Genomic DNA, 17,643 nt, shown 5'->3' with positions numbered 1-17,643 from the left:
TCTCATTAATTAAGGATTATTTACAAATAACCACCCTCTCGCAGAGCCGTGCATGCTCCCTGCTCACACGCGCGTGCCCCCTCCTGGCACACACACGTGTGCTCACGCGTCCCCGAGCTCGCTGGTGCCTGCCCCTCACCCCGGCTCCCGTGGGGCCACGGGAAGGGGTCCCGCTGGGGCAGGGGGTGGCAGGGCCGGGGGCGAGCGGGGATGCTCGTGGTGGCAGCAGAGCCGGCCGCTCGCTCTCCGCAGTGACCTCACTCGCAGAGGCCCGTGCTCCGTTGACTGATTTGTTTTCAATGGCAGTTCCTGGCAACATCCCTGCCAGCATCGGGACGAGAGGCTTTGGGGGGGGTTGAAATTGCTTTTACGGGAACGGCGTGCGTTTCTGTGCTGGGTGGGTTTTGTAAGGTTCTTGCAGTGTCAGGGCGCTGCTGTGCCGCCCGGACCAGGTGTGTGCCCAGTCCCTTTGCTTACCCAGGCTGGTGGGGACCCATAGGAGGACACGGGAGAACACAGCCCCGCAGCACGTCCACACCTGGTGAGACTCGTGAGCAGTCCTAATGCTGGTGCTGGGGCGTTGTGTGCGAAGGGCCGGGGCTGTCCTCAGGTAGCAGCGGCGCTTCTCGTGCCATAGCAGCGCACGGCGATGTGTGCGCTCCCGCTCACCTCGCTCTGACTCCAGGCGCGTGCAGGAGAGGTAACTTTGCAGAAGGCAGTCAAATAACCGTATAGTTTAATATCCCTGTGATCAGGACTGACATTTATATCGTTAATTTTAAAACACTTTATTTCTTCTCTATTAAGTTAGACTCATTTCCAACAGGCTAAATAACTCTCTCTCCCTAACCGCGGGCTGGCGTTTTATCATTTCCTTCCCTCTTTGGTTTTTGTTCCCTTTCTGGGAAGCTCGGCAAGATGGAAGGAGGAGATGGGGAGGAGCTGCCTGGCACGGTGCGTGGGTGTCTTGGGCATCCCCGCGCTCCTGCAGAGCTGCGCCTGGTTGAGTTGGGTCCATGGGTGCCTGCAGGAAGCTGCTGGGGGGGCCGGGCCCTGCTCTGCCGCTCTGGGGGGGTGCAAGGGATGAGGGTGGTGACCCCATCTCCTGCAGCATGCAGCCACATCCCTCGTGCTCCCTGAGGTGCTTGGTGTGGGGGCATGCACAGGCAGCTGGACAAAGCTCTGGCGTTGAGTCCTCTGCGGGAAGCGGAGGAGCATCCCTGTGCTTTTGTGGAAAGGTGCGATGTTAGAGGAGGCAGGGATCAGAGAAACCAGAAACGGGAACTTCAGCCGTCCCTTCTCACCCATCCCCTGAGCCTGCAGGGACCTCACCTTGCAGTGGCTTCCCCCGGATTTCAGAGCCCTGCGTGAGGGTTTGCTGCCCCGGGAGGGGAGCCCGGCCCCACGTCTGTGCCGTGCAGACGGACGAGCTCGTGGTGGGCTGCGGTGCGTGTCGGTCACCCCCGGAGCAGGAGCCCCTCTGCTCACACCGGGTGGCTCAGGCAGCGGGGGTGGCACCGGGACAGCCCCCAGCCCATCCAGCTTGTGAGCGCAGGATGGGTTCTGAATCCGAAAGGGAAGTTTCTTCCCCCACATCCCTCTGCCTCAGTCCTCTCTTGGCACCATCTCCTGGCTCTGCCCCCCGTGCCAGCGTCAGGCTCGCACGCCGCCGTCCCTGCTGGCTTCTCGTGTCCCTCTGCGCCTGCTGCCCTCGGTGCCAGGACCCCTCCCCAGCTGGCCTAGGCTCTGGGGTCCTCGCTGCTGGTGGGGGCATGAGGGAGGTTTTGGCCCCCTCATGGAGCGCTCCCAGCCCCGCGGGCCGGGGTTATTAGTTATTTTTAGCAATCGATGTTATTGATGCCGCGCTAGCCAGAGGAAGCCACTGGAGGGCTGTTCTTCCAACTCATTACATTTAGAGCTGAACTATCCCCCTTTTATATAAATCCTGACACATAAAGATAAAATACACGGCTTTCCACTGAGCTGCAGCCCAGACTTGGAGATGGGCTGGTGCTGGCTCGGGGAGGGGTCCCGAGGTCTGCGCAGGACGGGCGCGCTGTGGCTGGGAGGGCCCCAAATGGACGTGCCAGGGGCACATCCCAGGGGGCCACCCCTGGGTCCAGCCCCTCACCAGGCTGGGGCAGCTCCTGCAGACTTGGCCGTGCTGCACAGCACAGGCCTCTCCTCTCCTGTCCTCTCCTCCCAGACAAGTTGGGAGGCTCGGTGCAGCGGTGTGAGCCGTGAACGACAAGGAGCGGGCGTCAGGCTTGGAAAAATTGCCCCATATGTCAACCTGACATCTGCCAGCATCCCGTCTGTCACATCTGATGTCTGCGTTGTTGTAGGGCGCACGCTCTGTGGCACGCTGGAGCCAAGCAGCCCGGGGGTGCTGCAGGTGCCACCTTGCAGCGCTATGGGCAGTCAAAGGCTCCTTGTGCCCAGGGAACGAGCGTGGACCCCAGCGAGGGCTGGGGGAACAGGTCAGCCCCGTGCCACCAGGCTGCCCCAGGACACAGCTTCGGGCTGTCCCCGGCTCCGTGCCCACCCCAGTGTGTGGCCAGAGGTCCCAGAGGGGGCTGGGGTCTCCCCCTGCCACCCCCTGCCCTCAGCACCCGGTGCTGCAGGAGGGCTCCTGCACCCCGCGCGCACCGCGCTGCTGCTGCTTCATTAGCATTAATACTTGGCCAATGCCTTTGATTAATGCGCTGACTGGAGCAGGAGGAACCGGTGCTGAGATGAAATGTAAACCCCGTGCTGCCTTCCAGCTCGGTCCCGCGCACTCGATAGAAACTCGATGCCGGGGGGGGATCGATGCTAACCCGCTCACCGCCCGGGCACGGGGCCTGCTGGAGGCAGGGGGGGACCAGGAGGGTGCTGCCAGCCTGCCCCCGAGGGGCTCTGCGCCCCCACACACACAGGACGAGGGCACGGGATGCCCCTGGGGGCCGAGCTCTGGTCCCGTTGGGCAGGGGGCACCCGGGCATGTGGTGGCCTGAGGGGCTTGGGGCAGCAGAACGGCTTTCGTGTGCCCCAAGGCCGGCGTCCCCGCTCCTCGGGGTGGCAGCAGCACGGCCGTGTGTCCGTCCGGAGTCCGGCACACGCAGCCGAGCCCCAGGCAGCCTGGCACCTCTCCTGCCCCGCATCGGGGACGTTTCTTCCCGGGCACAAAGCGGAGAGCCCCCGCGTCTCCGGTTCCATCAACCCAGGGGTTGCGAGGCAGCAGCCCGGGCTCGGCGGCGAGGGCTGTTTCAATTTACTTTTGTAGTTTTTCATTTCAAGATGAAATTAAGCTACAGAGAGGAGAGGGGAAAAAAAAACACACACAAAAAAACAAACCCACAACCTTTTTTTTTTTTAAAGCAATGCATGAACGCATCCCTTCAGGGAAAAACACTCTTACACGGAGGTTTTCCTGCACTTTAGCTGTCCTTGGTGTCTCCGTTCTCCTGCACTTTCAAAATGCTTGCCCCTGGCCAATTCCCTCTGTTCTCTGCTTTTTTTTTTTCTTGCTTTCTCTTTTTTTTTGGACTATTGTTTCCAGTCAATTTTACCGTAGATCTGTATTATGATAAAAGCCTTCCCCTGCTCACCCTGCCACGTTTCGTGCCACCGTGACTCCGGCAGTGCCCCCCTGACACAGCCGGGGGGGGTCCTGGTGGTGGCCCCGTGCTTGGTGCCCCCCCTGCGCTCACCTCGCTGTGCACCCAGAGCCCCCACCAGGCTCTGACCCCACCGGGACCTTGTTGGGAGCTGCTGCAGCCCGGGCTGAGCCTCCTGCAGCTCTTCCAGTGCCCCTCGCTCTGTGCCGAGCTGTGGGGCCAGGGATCGGTCGCAGCCCCCCCCCGGGAGCGGAGCTGCCTCCCTTGGCTGCGCCCCCCGGGTTCTCCCCGAGGAGGGAGGGCTGCGGGGCCGCTTGTGGGGCAGGAGGGAGCCGAGGCTGGGAATAGCGTCTGCCCTCTAAATAAGTCATGAGGCAGGATCCCAACAGCACAATTAGAACCCTCCGTTAATGATTATTTATGGGGCTGCGAATGCTTATTTAACCTGACTGTATTAAATATTAAACCGAATTATGGTATTTATAACCGTATTTACAAGGGAGGGGAGCGGTGCCCTGCCGGGGCAGGGTTGTGGTGTGCGGGCTGTGGGTGCCAGCCCAGCCTGGGCACGGGTGAGGGCTGTGCCTGCACCGGGGGGGGCCGGGAGGAGCCGCCAGCCCCCCATGGGGAGCGCAGCCAGGTCACGGGGAGCGGCTCGGTGTCCTGAGCCCACCCAGCCTGTGAATGCCTCCATCTAGAGCCAAATGCTGCAGGAGGGTGCGGAGTGATGCTGGGGGCAGGGGGACGCTGCTGGGGACAACGGTATCCGCACAGGGGGGTGGCCCTGATGGGTGCTGGGGGGGGCTCCTGGGGGCGGCTGGGACCTGCCCCAAGTTGTCTGCAGCCCCTGCCAGGAGGTGCAGCCCCCCCAGTGCTGCAGTGATGCTGCGCTGCTGGGTTCTGCTGGCCCTGCCTGCCCCGTGGGTACCCCAGTGAGGATGAGGAGAGCCCCTGGGCACCCCGGTGAGGGTGGGAGAGGAGCCCCTGGGCACCCCGGAGAGGATGAGGAGAGCCCCGTTTGCCCCGGCAGGGCCGACGGGCTGCAAGCGACGTGCCAGCCCTCCGCAGCCACCGAGGGAGAGGAGCAGGGAAATCGGCTGCTGTTAGCAGAGTCCCAGCTGAGTAAAATACCCAATTGAATTGATTTCACTTGCAATTGGAAAGTCTATTGGCGAGGCAAACTGTGTTATCAACCCGGAATGAGCTGAACGCCGCGCTCGTCTGAAGAGCGCGCTGGGGGGCTGCGCTCCCGCGGCACCGAGGGGCCCCCGCTGACCCGCCGGCTCCTCCCACACCGTGGGGGTTTTTTGTCCCCAAAATGAGTGTGGAAAATGAAAGTAGTCGGGGGTGCAGCATCCAGGCACCGGGTGGGCTTTAGGGAGAACGGGCGCCTCTGCCCGGTGCTCGCTCTCCATAAAACCGGGTTGGCACCCCCAGCCCTTGGGGGCTCGGCACCACACGGGGGGCACGATGCTGAGTCCCAGCCCCGTCCTGCCCCACTGCTCGCCCTCAGAGGCCAGCACACACGCAGAGCTCATGGGGAATACGGGGCTGTGGGAAGCATCCTGCCCTGTGCAGAGGCTGGGGGACAGGATCAGGCTGTGAAGCCTGCTCAGGGCTGCTCGGTGAGATGAGAGCAGCAGGCTCTGCAGATGCACTCGGCTCTTTAAGGAGCAGAGGAGCAGCCTGTGGGATTTCCAGCTGCTGAGGGCAGCTGAGAGGAGACCTGTGGCTGGATTTCTGCAAAGGTTCAATGCCGCTGTGACCACTAACAATATTTTCAGGTATGCAATCTAAGATAATGACAGGGCTAATCAAATCTCAAGCCTAAGCTGTTGCTTTTGGGGTCAGGAGGGAATGTACTGCACCTAGAGCAGCAGTGCTTAATTGCTTTTGTCTTCCCCTGAATCAAAGGAGACAGCTGGGCTTGGTGGGCCGTGGGGTCTGATGCTCAGGCCTCGCAGCTGTGTGCGGCTGGGTGTTTGCTGCTCGCTCGAATCCAGTTCCTTTAGTGCACAGGCACGGCTCCTATTCTGCTTGCCCTAGCAATTGCAGGAGGTAAGTGAAAAATCCCCCCGTGCTCCCAAAGACGGTGTGATTGCAGGTTCCGCAGCCTATTGCAGATAAAATGATGATTAAGGGGTCCTACCCTATAAGCAGACAACCATGTTGACCTTATTTAGGCTCCTAATCAATTTGCCCCCGGTGTGATTAATTGAGATGCTTGCCATTGATTTTCTGTGAGACAGGAGCGGCTGAGGTGGGATTCACGAGGATGCCTGCGGGGAGATCTCGGGGCTGGTGGCGAAGCCGCGGCTGAGCCGTGCTGAGCCCTCTGCCAGGCTGGGATCATCCTGTCGCTCCTCAGCCGCGGCTCCTGGGTCCCGGTGTCGAGGTTGCCAGCGTGGTTTGCTGAATTTCCTCCCTCCCTTCCTCCCTTCCTTGGCACAAGGGTCGGGAGGCAGGCGGGTGGTACCTGCGTGTGGCTCGTGCATCTCCTGGGGTGAGCCCGTGGAGACCGCAGGCTGGCACCGGGTGGTCCCGCTGGGGCTGGTGCCGGGGGTGCCCTCCCGCAGTCCTGTGGAGCCCCGCGGAGCCGCTGGCTGTGTTTGCTGTTAACCCTCCTTCCCTGCTGATAGTTACGCAGGGTAAGTTACGTGCTGGGGGACTCGGTGCTCCGGTCAATTATTGCAGGCAGTAAAGCAGCCCGCTGCTGCCATTTTTCCTTGGCAGACTGAAGGAAGGGTGGCGCGGTGGAAGGAAGGAGCCATGCGCTCCCCGTCCCTCCCCGCACCGAGCAAGGAGGGTCCCGGCACAGCGGCTCCAGAGGGAGCTCAGAGAGGGGCACGGGAGCCTCCTGCCCCAAGCATCCCCACGGGGCCGGGGGGGGACCAGCGCCAGGGCCCCCCCGGCACAGGAGCTGCCTGCGCCTGCCAGGGTGGAGAGGCTGTGCCCAGAGCTGCGTGCGCGAGGTGAAGGACCTCCAGCACGGATGATTGGAAAGGATTTTCTGGCTAAATTGCTGAGCAGATGGATTTACCCTGGACTGGTCCTTGTGGACTCTGGAACATTTTCTCTTCTGTCACGGTTCCTTTTTATGACCTGCCATTTGCTCCAGCAAGCAAGAAGAGAGAGCTCTTGGCGTCGAGCTCCTGCTCCAACTGCCATTCGGGAACGCGGCGGCATCGCTGCCGGGAGCCGCGAGCTCCTTTTCAGGAACATGGCCGGGGCCTGGCAGCAGACCCCTGGCTGCCCCCTCCCCTGCCTTGCATGCCTGGGCTGGGGGGGTGGGAAGGGGCAGCGCCTGCTGGGGCGGGAGGAGCGGGCAGCTGCCGGCTGGTGGGGGAGGACCCCGTGCCAGCCATGCAGCAGCGATTTTTATGGCAAGCCCTGAACCATTATAGGGACCACCTGGAGTGTGCACGGCGCCGTGGTGCTTCCTGCAGCCCGGTTAGGGGGCTGCTGTGCTGGGGAACCCCCCCCCCGGTTCCCCATCCCATCCCACACCTGAGCAGTGCAAGGCCCTGGGGCTGGCGCATCCCTCGTGGATGGGCAGCTCGCTCCCCGCAGCTGGGATGGGCTCTGGGTGCCGTGGGCTCATCCAGTGGGCAGAGGCTGGTGTGCCCTCGGTGCTGCTCACGGGTGCAGGTGGTGCTTTCCCGTGGGATGGGTGACAGCCTGGTGGCACAGAGAGCACCCATGGGTCTCCCCAGACCTCGCAGTGCCAGGGCAGCGGCGGTGGTGGGCTGGGGGCGAGCTCCCTGCGGCACCGTAGCCACGGCTCCGGGCTTGGTTTCTGTCTTTGCCTGATGGCCATCAGCTCTGCTAATTATACGCAGGCTAATCATAGCCCCGGGCTGAGCAGCTTCCAGCAGCAGTGTGCTCCCTTGGCAGCTCACCGGAGCTCTTGTCACCTCCCTTCTGCTCGGTGTCCCTCCCGGCCCTCCGTCATCCACCCCCTCTGACTGTGGATCCCTGCTACAGGGGGAATCCTGCCCAAGCGTTGCCCTGTGCTGCTCCCGTGGCCCGCTGTGCTCCGAGCAGCGTGACCCGTTGGTTGTCACCCAGGGGCTGGTGGCTCAGCCCTTCACAGGGTGGTGGCAGCAAGCGCAGGGGCTGTGGTGGCCCTGGGCGCTCCGCTCGCTCTGCCAGTGCCGCTTCCACGCATTGATCCGGGCGGTTTCTTAGGTTTCCGCTGTTCCTGTTTATGACTGATATTTCTCTTTCTTAGAAGAAGGGAAAAAAGATGACACACGATCTACCAAAGCCTTTCCCCTTCCTCCAGCAGTGTTTCTGCCATTTACATTAAAGGCTGTAACGGATTGGAGTAAATGGAGCAGGTTTGCAATTAGTTTTCAAAGTACTTATCTCATTAAAGTAAATGAATTATTGATTTAGTGACACTCATGCTTTTAGTGAGCGGCACAGTGCCATCACCACTCTGTTCCCTGGCTCACGACGGTGGTGGCCAGCCCTCGCACGCTTGCCCCTTACGTGCACGCATGTGTGTTTGGACGCGTGTGACAGCGGGCACGTTCCCCACCAGTCCTCAGCTTCGTGGCACCGCGGAGCCGCGCTGGCAGCAGAGCCTGGGAACCTGGACAAGGGGCAGCGGGCACGGCGTGGCAGGCAGGGGCGTGCACCAGGAGGGACGGGCTGGGGACCTGCACTGGTGCTGCAGGGCTGTGCCCGCTGTCCTGGCACGCCACCGTGCCTGCAGCGCCGGGTGCGTTCGCCAAGCAGCCCTTGCAGCGCCAGGGATGGCGAGGGAGGCCGGCAGCCTGCTGGAGGTGCTTTGCCCAGCAGGGCACGTGTAGGGCTGCCTGGTGGTGTAGGGAGACGGTGTCAGTGCTGCCCGGCGGCTGTGCCACGTGTGGCTCCGCTGGTCAGCAGGGCAGGGTGCGAGCCTGGCACTCGGCGCCCGGGCTGGCTGCGCCCCAGCAGCGCGTGGCCGCGGGAGGGTGAAGCGCTGCGGCGAAGCCAAATGCTCGTGGCTGATCCTGGCCGCCCCTCAGCCAGCTGCTGACTCATCTCTTTTGCGCCTCTCTGTACAGAGATTTAATCTCTCCCGTAAGATAAAATACTCCATTAATGGGAACCTGCCTACTCAGAGCCGCCCCTCTCTCCGTTCCAGGCAGAGGGGGCCGTGCTCCCCGGCGGCCAAGAGCTGAGGCTGTCACTTCTGGGAGCGCACCCAGCACCGCAGCCGTGGGCAGAGCTGGCCCTCGAGGGGCTGAGACGATGCCCAGCCCTGCTGTGGCCCCACGCACGCTGGGTGTGAGGCCAGGCACTCCAGGAGTGTTTCTCCCTTGCTGTTGCGTCCCTGTGTCTGACGTCTGGGCTGGGACAAGAAGGAGTGGGAGGATGCCAGCAGGGTGAGCCACGAATGTGGGCTCCTCTTGCGGTGCCTCAGTGCTGCTTTCCTGGCAGATTTCGCGGGCGCTGTCTGCGTGGGAAGCTCTTCCTCCTCCTCTGAGGGGCAGCAGCGTCTGAGGGAGGCAGCAGCAGTCCTGCAGGAGCTGCAGCCGTCGAGCACGCAGGCAGACGGCAGGAGGTGCCAGGGGAATAAGCATAAGTTGCAGGAAGAATTTCAGGTCCGAGGGTGCACAGCAGTTTCTCAGGCAGATGTTTTGGTAACTGGAGTCAGCACTGGGACGCTTGCAGGGGCCATGCTGAGCGCACACACCCCAGGTCTCACCATCCCCTCCCTCAGCTGAAGGGCTCCGTTTGTCCCTTGCCAAAGGGGATGGTTCTCCACGAGCGGGTTCTCCAGGTTGTTCAGCATCACCTGCCCTCAGCCAGCCCGCGTCCTGCAGCGCAAAGCACGTGCCTGAGCTCCGGAGGAGCCTGCAGCTGGAGCTGAAGGTCAGCGCCGTGCCAGGGCCCCTGCCTGTCCCTGGGAACGAGCGGCCAGGGCCGTGCCAGCTTCGTGTGCCAGCCAGCTCGGCTCAGCAAAGCAGAACGCGTCTGCTCCGTCCTGGCGAGAGGCATCTGGTTACAGTATTTGGGGAGAGGCTGCGGGAGAAGGAACAACACTGAGGCTTGCCGCTGTCCGCCAAGAAGTGACTGCACTTTTTGGATTGGAGCCGTCGGTTTGGGGACTCTCCCAAACGGTTACTCAGCCCTAAAGCCGTCCTGGTGCCGTGGCTCCTGCAACAAAACCGTGGGGACCTGCCCGGGGTCGGTGCGGTGCTGCCGGTATCACATCAGCAGGCAGGAGACCCCGGGGTGCTGGGGTGCCTTCGTGGCTGCTCTGAAGGTCAAAGCGTTTCTCCAGCATCCTTTATTCCCCTGCTAAAGCTGAAGCCCGCTGCCAGCCCTCGCCACGGGGATGCCTGCGTGGCTTCGGGCTCTTCCAGCCTTGCCTTGCCTGTGGGCTCAGGACGGAGCCAGGCGGAGCTGTGGGGACAGGGAGGGATGAGCTCCTTGCCAGGTCCCCCGCCAGACCCGGGGCTCTTCCAGGCGCTGCTTGCACATCTCCCCCTGCAGCCCTTGGCCCGCAGCAGGGCACGTCCTGGGCTGGCCACCCAGCCGGGAACGCTGCGGGGAGCTGGCGGTGCCCCCTCGGCCCACGGGGCAGCACCTGCGGGCGCTGCTGGGAACGGGGCATTTCATCTTTCTGAGTCAAAAAAAAAAAAAAAAAAATCTTCTCATTTAATTAAAAGTGTTGACATTGTGCCTGGCCATCCCGCCCGCCAGAGAACGTGGTTATAAATTAAACATTAAACCTTTAATGGCCCATAAAGAAATATTCGCTGCTGCTTATGTATATAGGGGATATAAATAGAGAGGGCTGCTGGGGGAGGGGCAGGATATTATTTTTCCTCAGCCAAATAATCTTTGCTAATGAATTTAATTAAAAGAAAAATTAATTTAGGATTTTTTGGTGGAGGGAAGGGGGGTCAAAACATACTGTGGAAAACTCCTACTGAGAAGTTTCCCGGAGAAGCCGAAGAGGCCTGGCGGCAGGGTGTCCCCGGCTGCAGGAACGGGGACCCTCCTTGGCTCCGAGAGGTTTTAGCTGGGTTGGGTTTTGGGGCTGGGCTCCCCTCGTTTGGATATGCTGCTGTGCCCACTCCTCTCCTGCCTTGGTGAATGCAGCAGGACAGATTCTGGCGGAGCAGCCCGGTCCCTGCGGTGCTTGGGGCCACCTGGGATCTGTGCCGGGCTGGTGCCTGGCTCCGTGAGCTCCCCAGCAGGCGAGCACGGCGCATCCCGGCTGCGGGGGCCCCAGGCTGGTTGTGTGGAATTTCTCAGAAGGCGCCTTCCTTGGGAAATGTGTTTGGGAAATGAGATTTTACCCATCACCGTGCTTCCCCGAGGAGAGCGAGCGTCCTTCAATTATTCATCGCCAAACAGGCTGCCTGAGTTCCCAGCACACCCGGACCTGCTCCTGGAAGGGGACCGCGCTCCGGAGCTGTCTGCTCCCCGCATTGCCATCTCCTGCCTTCCTCGCCCAGGGATCCTCGTGAGCGTTTGCTTGGAGGAGCCGAGGAAGGAGAGCTGAGCATGAGGCAGGGAGGGCAGGAGCAGGGTGCCTGTGGTGATGCGGGGACGTCGTCCTGCTGCTGGGGACCGGGAGCTTCCCACGAACTTCCCCGGGCGCACACCTCCGCGCGCTGCGGCTGGAAGACCCTCCGAGCCTGGAAAACACGTCTAGCTGGGCTAGAGCTTTCTGGAGGGTTTTTATCATAAGAGCACTAATGGAAGTCAGCACCAGCCTAATGAGCTGTGTTCCTCCATGAATCTGATTCATTGAGGCAGGAATTACCATAATTGATTATCCTGCTGTGCGGCTAAGAGCGGTGTTTGCTAACACAAGTGCCTGGGAACCGGCTCCGCGCTCCCAGCGCTGCCACCACGCCGGGGCTGTGCCCTGGGGCCGGCCGTGGCCCAGCTCCTGCACGGCTCTGGTGGCGTTGGCTGCACTGGGCTGGCTGGGGAGCAGCGCCCATGGGTGCATGAGAGGCTGCAGGAGAGCCACAGCTCCGGTGAGATGAGTGGAGGTGTCTGAGTGTCTGCAGGGAGAGCCTGCAGGACTCGGCACCTCGAGATCCCCAAAGAAGTAGTTAGCAAACAGAAACAACCCTCATTTACTCTTTAAAAAAAAAAAATAAAAAATCCCGTGATGTATAAGCTGCTCTCATTATTTTTGAGGGTCTGACATGATTTATGAACATTCGGGTTGGCAATGTTGCAAAAGCCAATTAGTTGAAGTGCAGCTTTCAGGAAGTTTTCTTTGAAACTCGGTGCTGGTCTCCAAGAAGTACCCGGAGCTGGGACGGCGGTGCCGGAGCTGCGCCCTGCAGGGACCCCGGGGGCAGGACGGGCGCTGCCGGGGGCACGAACGGGGGCGTCCTTGGGTGCGTGCGGTGGCTGCGCCCTACCTGGGGCTGCCAGGCACCCGGCAGAGCCGAGCCAGGGGCTGCGCTCGCAGGTTCCCAGGGCCTGGCAAAACGCCCGCAGGAGCTGGAGGCAGGAGCTGGAGGCGCCTCGCAGGGGCTGCCCCACGCCGGGTGCCGCGTCCCGGGCGGCATCAGGGCAGGTTTCCCAGGGCTCCCGGGGAGATGACGCTCGTGGCCATACTTGGATTCTAAAAATTTTGCCAGTCAATGAGCAAATAGCATTGACCGTAAGCAGGTTAGCGATAACGATCATTGATTTTAATTCTTCCTCCTCTTTCTTGTCTTTTCTTAGAGAGCCCAGCGCGAGCACCGCAGGAGGAGCTTGGCTGAATAAAAGGTACGGAGACGTCCGCTCCTGCCGAGCCGGGCAGAGACGGGGCTTGGTGGCTCGGGCAGCTGCCCTGGGGCCTGAGCCCAGAGCCCCCCCAGCACCCCCAGTGTCCATGCCAGGGTGGCCCCGAGGGAAGCAGGGGTCGGGCGGTGGAAACCTGCATGTCTGGGGCTGTGCAGGGCAGGCGGGTGGGCACGGGGGCACGGAGCCACGGCCCCACGGCCGGGGGGGGTGGCACAGCAGCTGCCCACTCGCTGCGCGGGGCCCCAGTCACGGCGGGTCCCCCCCCGGGCACCGACCCCGCAGCCGAGCCCCGGCGCAGCGTGGCGTGAGTGGAGTGAGTCCGGGCGAGGAGGGCGGGCGGCCGGCACGGCCGGGGCTGCGGTGTCTGTGAGCTGTCCGTGTGTGCTGACGTTGCTGTCTGTCTGTCTGTGCTCTGTGCGCCTCCCGGGACGCCTGCTGAGGGGCTGCGTCCTCACCCAGGGTGGTGCCAGCCCCGGGGTGGGGGCCCTTGCTCGTGGTGTCCTGCAGCCCGTGGTGGCCCTGCTGCGTCCCTGCTGGGTGGTAACGGTGGAGGAGGGATGTGTTGGGGGGAGTGCTGCAGGCTGTGACAAGGACAGTGGCCGGCTGGGAGGGGGTCCAAAAGGACCTGGAGACCCCCTGAGCAAAGTGGAACAGCTTTCCTTGGACGAGGGGTGCCGAGGTTGGTGGAGGGAGGCTGGAGGCTGAGCAGCAGCCGTGGGGCAGGGTGCGGGGGTGGCCGTGGCTGGCACCATGCAGGGCCACGCACGGAGACCCAGCAGCTCTGGTGCAGCACGTGTGGGGCAGGCAGGGTGTGTGCGTTCCCTGCTGCTGGCATCGCGGGGAGCGGGCTGGTCCCTGCACAGCACCCGGCGTGTCACCTCACCCCTGCTGCGGAGGGGTCACGGGTGGGCAGGAAGGTCCCTGAGGGACAGAGCTTGGCCTCCACCTCTGCCGTGTGTGCCTGGGACAATTTCTCCAAAAATGTATTGTCTCCAAGATGTATTCCCCAAGCTGAAGCAAGAGCTTTGCTCCTCCCTGGTGCCCAGCTGCGTGCAGGGGCTGCTGGAGAACCTCCAGTGCCAGCTCCTCTCTGCTCCCCTGTCCCCAGCCCTGCGCCCCCCAGCCTGGTGCAGGGACGTGCAGGGAGCCCCGTTTGGGTGGAAAAGGGGAAGCGTGTTGTCCGGGTGCGTGGTGACGGGGGCTGTTTGCAAAGGAGCCCGCAGGGCGAAGGGAGAGATGGAAACGGGGTTGGGAACAGCTGGCAGAGGAGGGGGAGCAGCGCTGGGAGCAGCACTGCCTGGGTGCAGGGCAGCAGAGCCGCCCCGCAGGGCTGGGCTGGGCGATGCTGCTCCCCAGGTGGCTGCTGATGGGGGGTCCTGCCCAGCGCCCCCCTCACTGGGTCTCAGCTCTCACGGTGAGGGAGGTTTTATTCAGAGATATAAGATATAAGAGGGGAGCGGGAAGCCCCCCGCCCCTGCTGCCTGCAGTGGTGGCTCCTCTGCTTTATCACCCTCTCCTGGTTCTGAATTATTGAGAGTGTTGCTTTCTTTTATTGCTGTGCTGGAGGAGAAATGCCTCAGCCCGGCTCTGCTTTGAATACGATTATGGGGCTGGAGATGTCAGAGCCAGCAGGGCCCCAGAGACCAATCTGCCACCCCTCTTGCTCCTTTGCCTTCCCTGACTCTTATTTATTCCCCTGCTGCTGCGCCTGGCTCAGCGCACGCGGTCCCTTTGCTCTCCTTGGCGGCGGTGCCCCACGAGGGCGCAGATTTAGTGGCTGGCGAGCGGCGCTGCCCTGCTGTGCCCGCTGCTGTGCTGGCCCACGGGGGGCAGGTCTGTGTGCCCCAAGGGCTGCGGGCAGGACAGGGGGGGTGTCCCCCCGCCATCGCTCCCGCTGACCCCCAGGGGACCCCAGCCCGTCCTGCGCTCCCCTCCCTCGGCTCCCACTGGGGGCCCTGCAGGCTTCATCCCGGGGTCCGCGGGGATGCACCGTGGGGTGCCCAGGCTGTGATGCAGGGGGCAGGGGACAGGTTCCCCCCCTGCCCAGGCAGCCCCCGGCGAGGGTCCCGGTGCCTATGGGGGTCCCGGTGCTGTGCTGCCCGCAGGCAGGTGCCGGGAGCCGGCTGGCACCTCGCAGGTTAATTGTGAGCGCGGCCGATTCCCTTATTGACAGGGCAGCCTGGAAAACGCTGAGGCAGGACAGATCTCCTCCGAGTGGCAGCCAGAGCCTACGCCGCTCCCGCCAGCACACGCACTCCTGCTGCCGCCCGGACCCCTGCCCGGACCCCCGCTGCAGCCTCCCCCTCGCACGCTCACCCTTCCCTCACGCTTAAAGACGCCAGCGAGGATTTATTTTTTATTCCTCCCTCTCCTGTTTTTTTTTTTTCTGGACGATGAACTAAGTCCCCACCGGGCTCCTCGTGCTGGGCTGCCTGTGGCTGCTGCCCACCCGGGCACCCTTCCCGTGGCCCTGGGTTCAAGGCAGCCCCGTGGCAGCATGTTGGATGCTGGCACCCGGCTCTGAAGCGCACGGCAGCCCGTGGCGAGCGACCACACCGTGCTGGGGAAGGGGTGAGAGCACAGGGCACGCAGCGGTGCTGGCCCTCGGTGCCAGCCCTGGAGGCTGGAGCTGGACAGAGAGCACCCGAGGGGAGAGAGCCCACCGAGGAGCGGCGCCCGGAGCAGCCCCCGGCCCTCCCGCTGGTCCCGCGGAGCCCCGCAGCCCCCCGACATGATGATGTATTTTTGGGTAGGTACCGCCGCCCCGCCTGGGCACTGCCCGTCCCTCTTTGCTGGGGTTTTGGTCAGGGTTTGGGTTGTTCCCCGCCGTTGTCGCTTCCCGGCAGCGCCGCTTGCCAAGGAAATCATCCCTCCTCTGGCGATGCTGCAGGCAGGGCCCAGCACCGGGCAGGACGGGGCCGTGGAGGGGCCGGGCAGGGCTCCCTGCCTCCGTCCCTGCTCAGGAGCAAAGGCCAAGCCCAGCCCCTGTCCTGCTGCTGCCTCCCGGCCCCACCACGCCGCTGGCCATGGGCAGCAGCCCCCTCGCCCAGTCCCCATCCAGTGTGGGGTGGCCACGGGCTGCCCAGAATCATCCCTCTCTCCCGTGGTGCCCTCTCCGGGCACGGGGTCATAGCTTTGGCCAGCAGCACCAGCACCTTCCAGCTCCTTGCTCCCGCTCCCAGCTCCTCAGCAGCCCTGCTCCCGGCCAGACCCAGCCGAGCTGCTGGGAACCGGGGCAGTGCCGGCCCCTCGGGGATTACAGGCTCCTGGAGAGCTGCAGGCAGCGGGGAGCTGCAGTCCCCTGGATTAGGGAGCAAGGAGCCGAGAGGATAGAGCGGGATGAAGGGAGGACGCAGGGGAAAGGAGCTTACGGGGAAGGGGAGGATAATGCGGGTTCATTGTTTCTCGGGGAAGCAGCTTGCAGGCGTAAGGTGCTTTGTCATTTGAGATCTTGGTGCAGCCGCCTTTCCCCGCTGGTCAGGAGCCCGTGGGGGCTCGCAGCTTTTCCTGCCAAAGCGTTAATTCTGCCCAGGGACTTAACGAGCTGGAGCAGCTTTGGAAGCACACTGCTTGCTGGAGTTTCTGCTTGCAGCTCTGCGGGTGTTGCGTGGCTTCGTGGAGCTGCTGCTGGGGCAGGGCTGGGGGCAGCACCTGGGTGTTTGTCCCCGCGGGAGCTCAAAGCGCAGCTCCCTGGGACACGCTGGTGGTGCGGAGCAGCGCTCAGGGCTCTCATCCCCATCCTGCACCGTGCCAGACCCCCTGGATGGGGCCCTCAGCATCGTGCAGCGCATGGGGCACCCCCGGTGAGCCAGAGCAGGCGGCTGCTTTGCTCCTCGGGCAGCACCTGAGCATCGTCCCTCGGCACCGCCGGGGTCCCCCCATCGCCAGCGTGGGAGGGCGCGGGGGGCTCGGTGCCGCTGCACGGCGGGAGCGGGGCCGCTGCCGGGAGCACTGCGGGAGCTCTGCGGTGGCAGCCGGCAGCGGGTGGCTCGGTAATCGACACTGCAACAGGCTGAGATGCCAAAGCAAAATGTCTTCAAATTAGTAGTAATTGCAGGAGAAATAAAGAGCATGTGGGGCGAGTGGAAGGAAGGTTCTATAAATATTATGATTTTTAAAGTTTGCCCTGGAGTCCTAGAGACTGTTTAAACGCTAATATCCTGTCTGTGCATTTAAAAAGCCTTATAATGAGGATTGAGTGTCTGCTTCCAGAGCACCTCCTGCCTCGCGGTCCCACGCAGCCCACGTCACCTGGCTGCCACTGGTGTCCCAGCCTGGGCTGCCCGGTGCCCAGCACCGCTCGGTGCCGCCCGTGCCCCTGCTCTTGCCCTTTGCCAGGACCCTTTTGGCCCCCAGCAGCCTGCGCCCACCCGCCCGGTGCTTGCACTGGAGCCCCAGGTGCCGGCCCTGCGTGCAGCACTGTACCTGATCAGAGGTGTGCGCGCTCTCGGGAACCCCTCGTGAGGCAGCAGGGCTGATGGCAGGGAAGGGGGAAGCTCTGGGAGCTCAGTGTTTCGGGGTCCCCGGGTCTGCAGGTGCTTGTTCCTCGCGGTGCTTCGCCCGGCTGTACCTGCCGCAGCCCCGGCTGGTGCTGCCCACCCGGCCTGGAGCTCGAGGTGCTCGGCAGCAGCTGTTCTGCCACGGTTCTGCCGCCTGCACGTTAATTCTCATTAAATCCGGGGAGCCTAATTGCCTTTTCATGTAAATATTTTGTCAAGTGAAAGGGCTTTAGGAAGGGCTGTGCTGATTGAAGGAGAGAAGCCAGGCTTTCTCGCGGGCGCGGTGGCAAGCCTGTTCCTGCCCTGCCTCATCAAAAGCCTGAGCTGTGCCCCCGTGCGAGCGGCCGCGCGTCCCACGGTGAGCCCGGAGCTGGGCGCACGGCCGGCCACGAGCACAGCGGCTGTGTCTGGGGTCCCCAGGCTCCTGGGGAGCCACCGGCCCTCCTGCCAGGAGGGAAGCACCCTGGGTGTAAATATCCCAAATTTCTGCTCTGCTTCCCCAGCCACGCTGCCCCAGCCTCGGGTGACGCCCAGGCGGGGCTGCGGGCTCTGCACCGGGAGCCAGCACCGCGCATCTCACAGGGTGGCTGCAAAACCCAGGCTCTGTTTTGTGGAAAGCACCAAGGTCCCTGACTTCTCTTGTCATGTTGGAGGACGGACAGAGGAGGGGACAGCACGAGGGGCAGCGGGACACCGCAGGATGCCACCCCTGCTCATGGCAGCACCCAGCCACCCCCCGCTCTGCCCAGCTCCGGCAGCTCGGAGCAGATGGAGAAGCTTCTCCA

General features: G+C 63.2%; 1 protein-coding gene across 4 annotated transcripts in view; it reads left to right on the top strand.

Moving 5' to 3' along the window:
• RBFOX3 (RNA binding fox-1 homolog 3) overlaps positions 1–17,643 on the top strand; it is a 139,903-nt gene that overhangs the window by 93,267 nt on the left and 28,993 nt on the right. For all 4 annotated transcript variants that reach the window (XM_082774566.1, XM_082774565.1, XM_082774568.1 and 1 more), the window contains exon 3: positions 12,297–12,341. The gene's annotated coding sequence lies outside the window, so the exon portion shown is untranslated. The remainder of the gene's footprint in view (positions 1–12,296; positions 12,342–17,643) is intronic.

The sequence above is a fragment of the Aythya marila genome (genome assembly GCF_965140915.1).
Source record: "Aythya marila genome assembly, chromosome: 18".
NCBI lineage: Eukaryota > Metazoa > Chordata > Aves > Anseriformes > Anatidae > Aythya > Aythya marila.
Note: the sequence above shows the minus strand (reverse complement) of the source record. Positions and strands in the feature narration are given on the sequence as shown.